Genomic DNA, 7,842 nt, shown 5'->3' with positions numbered 1-7,842 from the left:
AGGGTAAAATTGGAATTGTGCTACTGCTAGGTTGTTGCTTGGAAGTAACAAGCTATATGGCTCGAGTATAGTGAGAAGTAAGTTAGAGCTGCTATATCGTTGCCTGGATGTAATGTTAAATAAGCAAGAGCTACCGCTCTCTTTTGGACAGAGGCGGCTAAAGAAGTTAGTTCATGAAATCAAGATTAGATTTGATACTTAGAATATTAGGACTTTGAATGAGAAATTTATTGAGGTAGTAGGAGTTATGAGGGACAAAAAGATTAACATCTTGTGCCTCTAAGAAACTAAATGAGTTTAAACTTTGGTATACAAGAAAAGTGAGTATAATGAATGGTATTGGTGTCATCGTTGATGAAGCATGGAAGAAAAATGTGGTGGAGGTTGAAAGGATTGAAGATTGAATAATATCTTTAAAAATGATTGTTTGCAGTGATAATATCAATATCATTAGCGCCTATGCATCTCAGGTAGGGGCAGAAGTGTAATATCTAAGATTTTGGGCCTAGAAGTATCAAAATTAACCTAAAATAGGCATGTTATTTGTCACACCTTACTATCGGATCCACTTAGGGTTTAATTAAAACCATTTTAGACCACCTTGGATGGTTTTGGGCTCAAAAATCCATGAAAAACACTGATTTTCATATGTTTACTGTTCATCGGGTAAAAATCTAGTTTTCTGGCCCAACTTCAAAAATTCATAACTTAATCTAGAAAAATCGAAATGGAATGGTTCAAAATTATATAGAAATATATTTGAATTCTATTTTAAGAAAAAATAATTTTATGAACCAATTCCATTTGAAAAAGTATCAGGATTTTGTGAAAGTCACCTCTATCCATTTGGCAAAAATGCTTTTTCCAGATTCTGAATCTTAACTTTGAAAAATCATTAAAAATCGTGGCCATTTTTAATGTACTTCCTTTCAATTTGAAGCTAATGACGTGAACTTTAAGCATATCAAATTTCGTGCAGAAATTCGTTCGGTAACTTAATAAAATATGGCTTTAAATTGGCATCCTGCTTAGGGCTTACAGCTCCCACCATACATATTTATATACAACCAAATATAAATATTTCCTCATGGTTCATCACCATATTTATCCTTGGATTTGAAGCCTTCCTTTTGATGATTCAGTCCCTAAAATATTAGTTACATATGGGGGATGAGATTTTAATGAAATCCCAGTAACAAGATCAATCAACCAAAACATTAACATGCATCAGTTACAAGCATTCTAACCTTTTACTATTAATAGTGAACTACTTTACCTCATACATATAGCACTATAACATGCAATAGCCAAGACACTTAAAGCAAAGAGTATACAATCATCATCATCATTTAGCTCAACCACATAATAGTACATGAAATTACATAGCAATCAATGCAACACTCAACATTAAGGTTAATTAAGTCTTACTACCTTAATCCAATGCTCTTTGATTTTCTTGTTCTTCTTTCTTGCTTCCACAAATGCCAAACCCTAACATGGCAATCCATAAAAAGGGCAGCAAGAATCATCAATCATTTTTCAAAAAATCAATAGCATAATTCAAGGACAACCTTTGTCCCTTAAAGCCTCCACCTTTATTCTTTAAATTTTAGAGTTTGTTTCCTTAAACCCTAAAAATTCCCTCTTGACTTATTCCTACATAATTTTTTATGTAGATTCCAAATATCTACTTAGATTTAACAAAATAAAATTCCTTCTTTCAGTTTTGAACTGACTGAACCATTAGGGTTCAAAATCCAAAAATTACAACTTTGATTCTATGGCTTCCAACACTTGTTCTTTAGGTTTACCCTACACTATTTTCCATTTTGAACGCAATGGAAGTCTCAAAACTTTGAAAAAAAATCCTAAGGTTCAACTCTTACTTTGGCCAAAATGGTCCACTTGTAACATAACAAAGAAAACACTCCAAAATCAACCTACAACCACTTGTAACCACTAGGATCTATCATGCTTTGAAGTGTTCTAACAAGATTGAACAATAAAACTTTCCCCCTCACTTAATATACATTTCGGCCAGTACCAAAGAAGGAAGAAAACCAGAAATTTCAACCATACAACTTAAGCAAACAAGGCAAGGAACTATTTGGAATCGTAAACTAATCTTGATTTTCACTTGTATGCTTAAAGTTGATGCCTTTCTTCTTGGTTTCCCTTTGAAGTTCTTCCTTTTCCTCTCTAGCTCTCTCTTGGCCGAAACATATTCAGAAAATGGGGGAGAAGGAGCTTAATAATGTGTACAAAATATCCCACCAACCAACATTAATGATTTGCCAAGTGTCATATGCCTACTTAATCTTAATCCTCTCTCTTAATTAACTTAATGCCAAATAAAATTAATTTCAAAAGTCAAGATCCTATCCATTAGTGGCTTGATACTTGAAAAGCTTTAATTACCATCCGTTAGAGGCTTGACAAGTGGCAACTTGTGAGCCAAGTAAAGTACAAGACTTTAGTCTTCACTTTATTAGTGCACTTTTACTCCGGGTTTAACTTCTTTTCTATAATTACAGTGCTTTGACCTTTGTAATTATTTTCTATCAGATCCATAAATTATTCTCCTCGTTTTTATCTTCCCAACTTGCCCTCTTTGTCTCAAATTTAATTTCCCAATAATTAAATAAAAAGGAAAACTATTTTCCTTCTCTTTAGTGATTTTTCTACTTTTCAAAGGAATTGGAAAAAATCTTGGATACTCGAGGGTCTTCTTTTAATTCCATAATCTCTTATAATTCCTTAGGATATCATAGGAATTTTCTTGGGATTTTATCCTTTTTAAAAATATTTATTTGGAATTTTCCAAATAAAGGACCTTAAACTAGCTTAAATCGCCCTTAAATTCCTTAGGATATCATAGGAATTTTCTTGGGATTTTATCCTTTTTAAAAAATTTTATAATCCCATATAATTCTCAAGGAACCTTGCCCTTATTTTTCCTTAATTTCCTGAGGCTTGGAAATATTTTTCCATAATTATTCTTTACCAATTTTCTTTAATTAGTCAAACTTTTTGTAATTGGCTTGGAAAACTATAATAATTATTTTCCACCAAAATTCTTCTATTTCTCCTTGTCATTTTTTGCCTTTAAATATTTAGGAATATCCCCATTCTTAAATGCCATATTACTGGATGTGACATTATTAGACCCCTTTTAGTAGGAGTTCAAGAAGTTTTCTAGAAGAACGAAGAGATTCCCAGGGACTAAATCGCAAAATAAAAGCTTTCTACAACTACGAGATAAGCAAGTTACATACTCCGATGAAATCCAAGCACTCAAATATCACTACTACAGAACTACTAATACTTGACACCAAATACTTGATGGTTATAACAAAAACTGTCAAATAAAGATAGGCAAAATCTGCCAGAAGAAATAGTTAACAGTTCTAAAAAGAACAGTCAATTTTTCCTTAAAAATACTTGACCGTTCTTAAAGGAACTGTCAAGTATTGTTGCAAAAATTTGACGGTTCTTTGAAAACCATCAAGTTTAATAATACTTGACGATTTTTCATTGTAACCGTCAAGTTTTTGTGAATCATAATCCTTGACGATCCTAAAAAGAACCGTCAAGTATTCTTAAAAATATTTGATGGTTCCTTTGAAAACTAACAATTTTAATGATAGTTGACCGTTTTTTTATTATAAATGTCAATTTTTTAATAATACTTGACAGTTATATTTAAAAACTATCAACTATTGTCTTCTAAAACACCCTAATCTATTCATTTCGTTTTAAAATTTCAGGCGCCCTTCTGGTTCCCAACCTCTGCCCAGACCTCGAAGCCCTCTAATATCCTCACCTCATTTTCAGCCTTTCCCTTTGGTTTTTGGGTTTGTCTCCATCATTGTCACTATTTATGGTGCTCCTCTGTCGTTTTGCTGTCATTGTACTCTGTGTTGTCCTCCATTATCACATCATCACAGCGTACAGCTTCAAGTTGGTCGTGTTCTTCTGTTAAATCCCTAATATGATTTTGTTGTTGCTTCCAAATGATTTTAGTTGAAACTGAATGATAAGATGAGCAATTATTTTTGCTCCATTATCGTTTCTCTGTTTGGCCAAGGAGGATTTTTTTTTTGTTTTCCCGTATTTGGCTGACAGAAAATTTGGATTTTCTATTTCCTGAGACAGATTTTCCTTAAATCAAATAGCCCTTTAGTGTTTTCAGGATGTCTACTATTTGTACTTTGATCATCTTGAACTTGTATTAGGATTATCATTGTATTGGTTGAGTTGAGATTTTGATAATACATTTACAGAGCTAGCTACTGTGATTTGGATTGGTTTATGTATTTGAAGTTTGTCTATCAATTTAAGCATCTTGATTGAGTTTTGTGATATTGAGTTATTAAGTATGTCTAAGTGTTTGATAATTTTGTTGGTAAATTTGATTTAAGATGCAAGTTGATTGAATTCTGTTGATAAATGCTACTTTATTTCATTTCCAAAAATCCAAAAATATTCCTTTCATTATATTGTTTATTCTATTTAAAGTGCCTTGTAAACCCCAATCTTATTTGTTACTTTATCTAGGCATTTAGTTTCCTAGATAGTCATTGTATAAGGCTCTTTTGAGAAGACCTAAGGTTCTAGGTCTCTACAATCCTTTGTTTACAAATTTTGTTGATTTTGACCCCTAAGGCCGCGAGACAAAGGCTGGATCAAATGGCACCTATGTTTGCTTTTTTTCATGCTCTGTTGTCATAAATTTTGTTTTTGTAATTGAAATTGACTTGATGGCCTATGTTTTATGTTTTTCTAAATTATTGAATGTTAATTAATTTGGATGTTGTTATTGAAATTTCCTTATGGTTTGCTTCTTAATACTTTATTTGAAGTCAAATAGAGAGCATAAAGCCCAGGAAATACCAAGTTATAAGCTGTTATGCTATCAGATTTTTTCCAAATAGAATAGCACATTAGTAGTAGAAGAATATTTTTCAAATTGAAGTCAAAGTGAATTTTTGTTGAATCACTAATTGTTAACAACTAGAATTACTAGTTGTTAACAAGTAGAATCAAAGAGGGATAAATGTGATCAATAGTGCCTCATGCATTGACTTCTTATTTTTGTTTAATTCTCACAACATCTTTGAATTACTAATCACATTTTTCTCTAAATGGTTCATCTTAGTTGGGGACCATGGATAAGGAATGGATGTCTACCAATTGTCTATCAAAGAAATATTGAGATAGGGTAGAAGATTTTAGTAAGTTTGCGGTTGAGCACGCCGATGATCACAATAGGATTATTTGCCCTTGTCTTAAGTGTTGCCTTCTAAAGTGGGTTTTACCATCTGCTCGTGAGACCTACTTAATTATTAACAGAATTGATCAAAGTTATAAGTATTGGACAAAGCACGAAGAGACAAAAGATGTGAGTAATAGTCGAGGGCATACTAAAAGCTATGGATCATCTAATTTGACACAAGTACATATGAAGCTGACCATCCTGAGGATATGGCCAATGCAATTGAATAGGAACTTAAGGAATGTCTATAAATGTTTGACAGATTGAATTATGATGCCAAGACAGCTCTACGTGAAGGTTGTACTGACTTCATAAAATTGTCTACAGTTTTGAAACTGTATAATTTAAAGGCAAGAAATGGGTGGAGTGATATAAGCTTCACAGAACTATTTTCTCTTGTTAAACAAATGCTATCGAAAGAAAATGATCTTCTAAGCAAAACTTATAATGCAAAGTAAGTGTTGCGCTCTATCGGTCTTAGCTATGAGAAGATACACGCTTGCCCTAATGATTGCATTTTGTTTAGGAAGGAATATAAGTCACTAACTGAGTGTTCTAAGTGTAATATGTCGCGCTACCAAGAGAATGGGAAGAGCTCGAAGAAGACATTATGGTATTTTCCCATTATGCCAAGATTCAGATGCTTGTATAGTAATGTAAAAGATGTGAGAAATTCAAGGTGGCATGCAGATGAAAGGATTAAAAGATGGCAAGTTTTGGCATCCTAGTGATTCTTCTGAATTTAGGGAAGAAGAAAGAAATCTACGTCTTGTATTAGCCACCAACGGGGATGAACTCGTATGGGATGCAAAGAAGCACCCACAACATATGGTCCAATGATTTTATTTATATATAACCTTCCTCTATGGCTATGCATAAAGCGTAAGTATTCTATGATGTCTATGATAATCTCTGGGCTAAAGCAACTAGGAAATGATATAAACATGTATGTAGCGCTATTAATTGAAGACTTGAAACTATAGTGGGAGAGTGGGGTCGATGTATATGATGAGTATAAAGGAGAAATATTCAAGTTGGGAGCCATGTTGTTTGGCACAATGACTAACAGCGTGTTTGTCAGTCTAAGGGGGAGAAGAGCCTGTTGGCCGATCACTTATTATTATCGCCACAGAAGCATCCCTCTAAGGCCATTCAAGTGGTATTATCAAGATTTTGAATATATCTTGAGGAATACACAATTGGGGCCAAATTAGAATATGGTGATTCCTTAATGATTTTTCTAGAATTTGAACAGAGATGTATGGTCAACCCTTATCAGACTACGTCACAAATGATGTATTGAATGAAATTTTAACGCATGGAATGGCTAGCACGAATGCCTGTAACTTTTATAATAGGTATTTCTTAAGACTTTAATTAAATACTTAACTACTTGAACATTTATTCTATCAATCTGTTTGTCTGTTGATTTAGGTATCTTTACAAGTATTTTATAATCCCTGGTGGCCTCGATGACAAGTTCAAGATTATCAACCCCCACACTTTTGCTGGCCATAGAACTGATATGAAGAAGAAAGACTTATCCAGAGATTTGACAAATATCTTCATTTCTAGGGCAGCAAAGGCTAGGGAGACTTTGTTTTTGGCGCCTTATTGTTAAGGGTAATATACTGAACTTCCTTAAATTTTTTTATTTTCAAATGTTTTGTAATTGTTCTAATTGTCTTTCTTATACGTAGGGGACATTGGATGCTAATTATAGTCAATCCCACAAAGTCAAGGATGTGGTATCTCAATTCTCTTCATAGGGATCTAACCAATCGACTGTTTATGGTTTTTTTTAATAAGTAACATTTATATCTATTATTCACATGTAATTTAATTTCTTGCTTCAATATAATTTTTGACAATCATTAATATTTAATTTTATTGTCTTCTCAGGGCTTTGTGGCTATATCACACAGATCAAGCCTTACTCTGGCCCTAGTAAAAAACGACTAATTCAATGAAGCCTTCCCGTGACAAAAAGTGAAGGTATTCATTATCATTATTTACTATTCTATTAAACATGATTTATTTATATGATTAACTAATATCATTTCCTTTCCTATTTTTTATAGTGCCCACGTCAGTCCAAAAAAAAACTTCGATTGTGGGTATTGCATGATAAAATTCATGAAGGAGATAATTATGCACAATGCTGACATAATCCCTATGTAGGTAATATGCATTTGTTAAAGTTCAATTTATTTATTTTAGAATTATACTTACTGTAGCTTTACATTTATATCTAACTTCAATTTGCTTTTGTATACAATACTTTGCCGACACATATTGCACAGTGTATTCATCCGCTCAAATGAAAGAAATCATTGAAGAGCTAGCAATGGCTTTGTATCATCAGTGGGCACAAAATAGATAGGAAAGTATAAGACAGCTTTGGTTTTAATATTATGCTATTGGTTTTGGCATTTAACAATTTTGTTGTGGTTTTTGGCAATTTGGCCAATTTTGATTTTAGTTGGTTTTTCGCTTAGCTTTTGCCTTTTGTACTTGTCCAAAATTTTGATTTGGCTTAAGACAACATATTTTTATATGACATTTGG

Source organism: Neltuma alba, unplaced genomic scaffold, assembly GCF_004799145.2.
Source record: "Neltuma alba isolate B1F8T4 unplaced genomic scaffold, ASM479914v2 tig00012557_pilon, whole genome shotgun sequence".
Lineage (NCBI taxonomy): Eukaryota > Viridiplantae > Streptophyta > Magnoliopsida > Fabales > Fabaceae > Neltuma > Neltuma alba.
Note: the sequence above shows the minus strand (reverse complement) of the source record.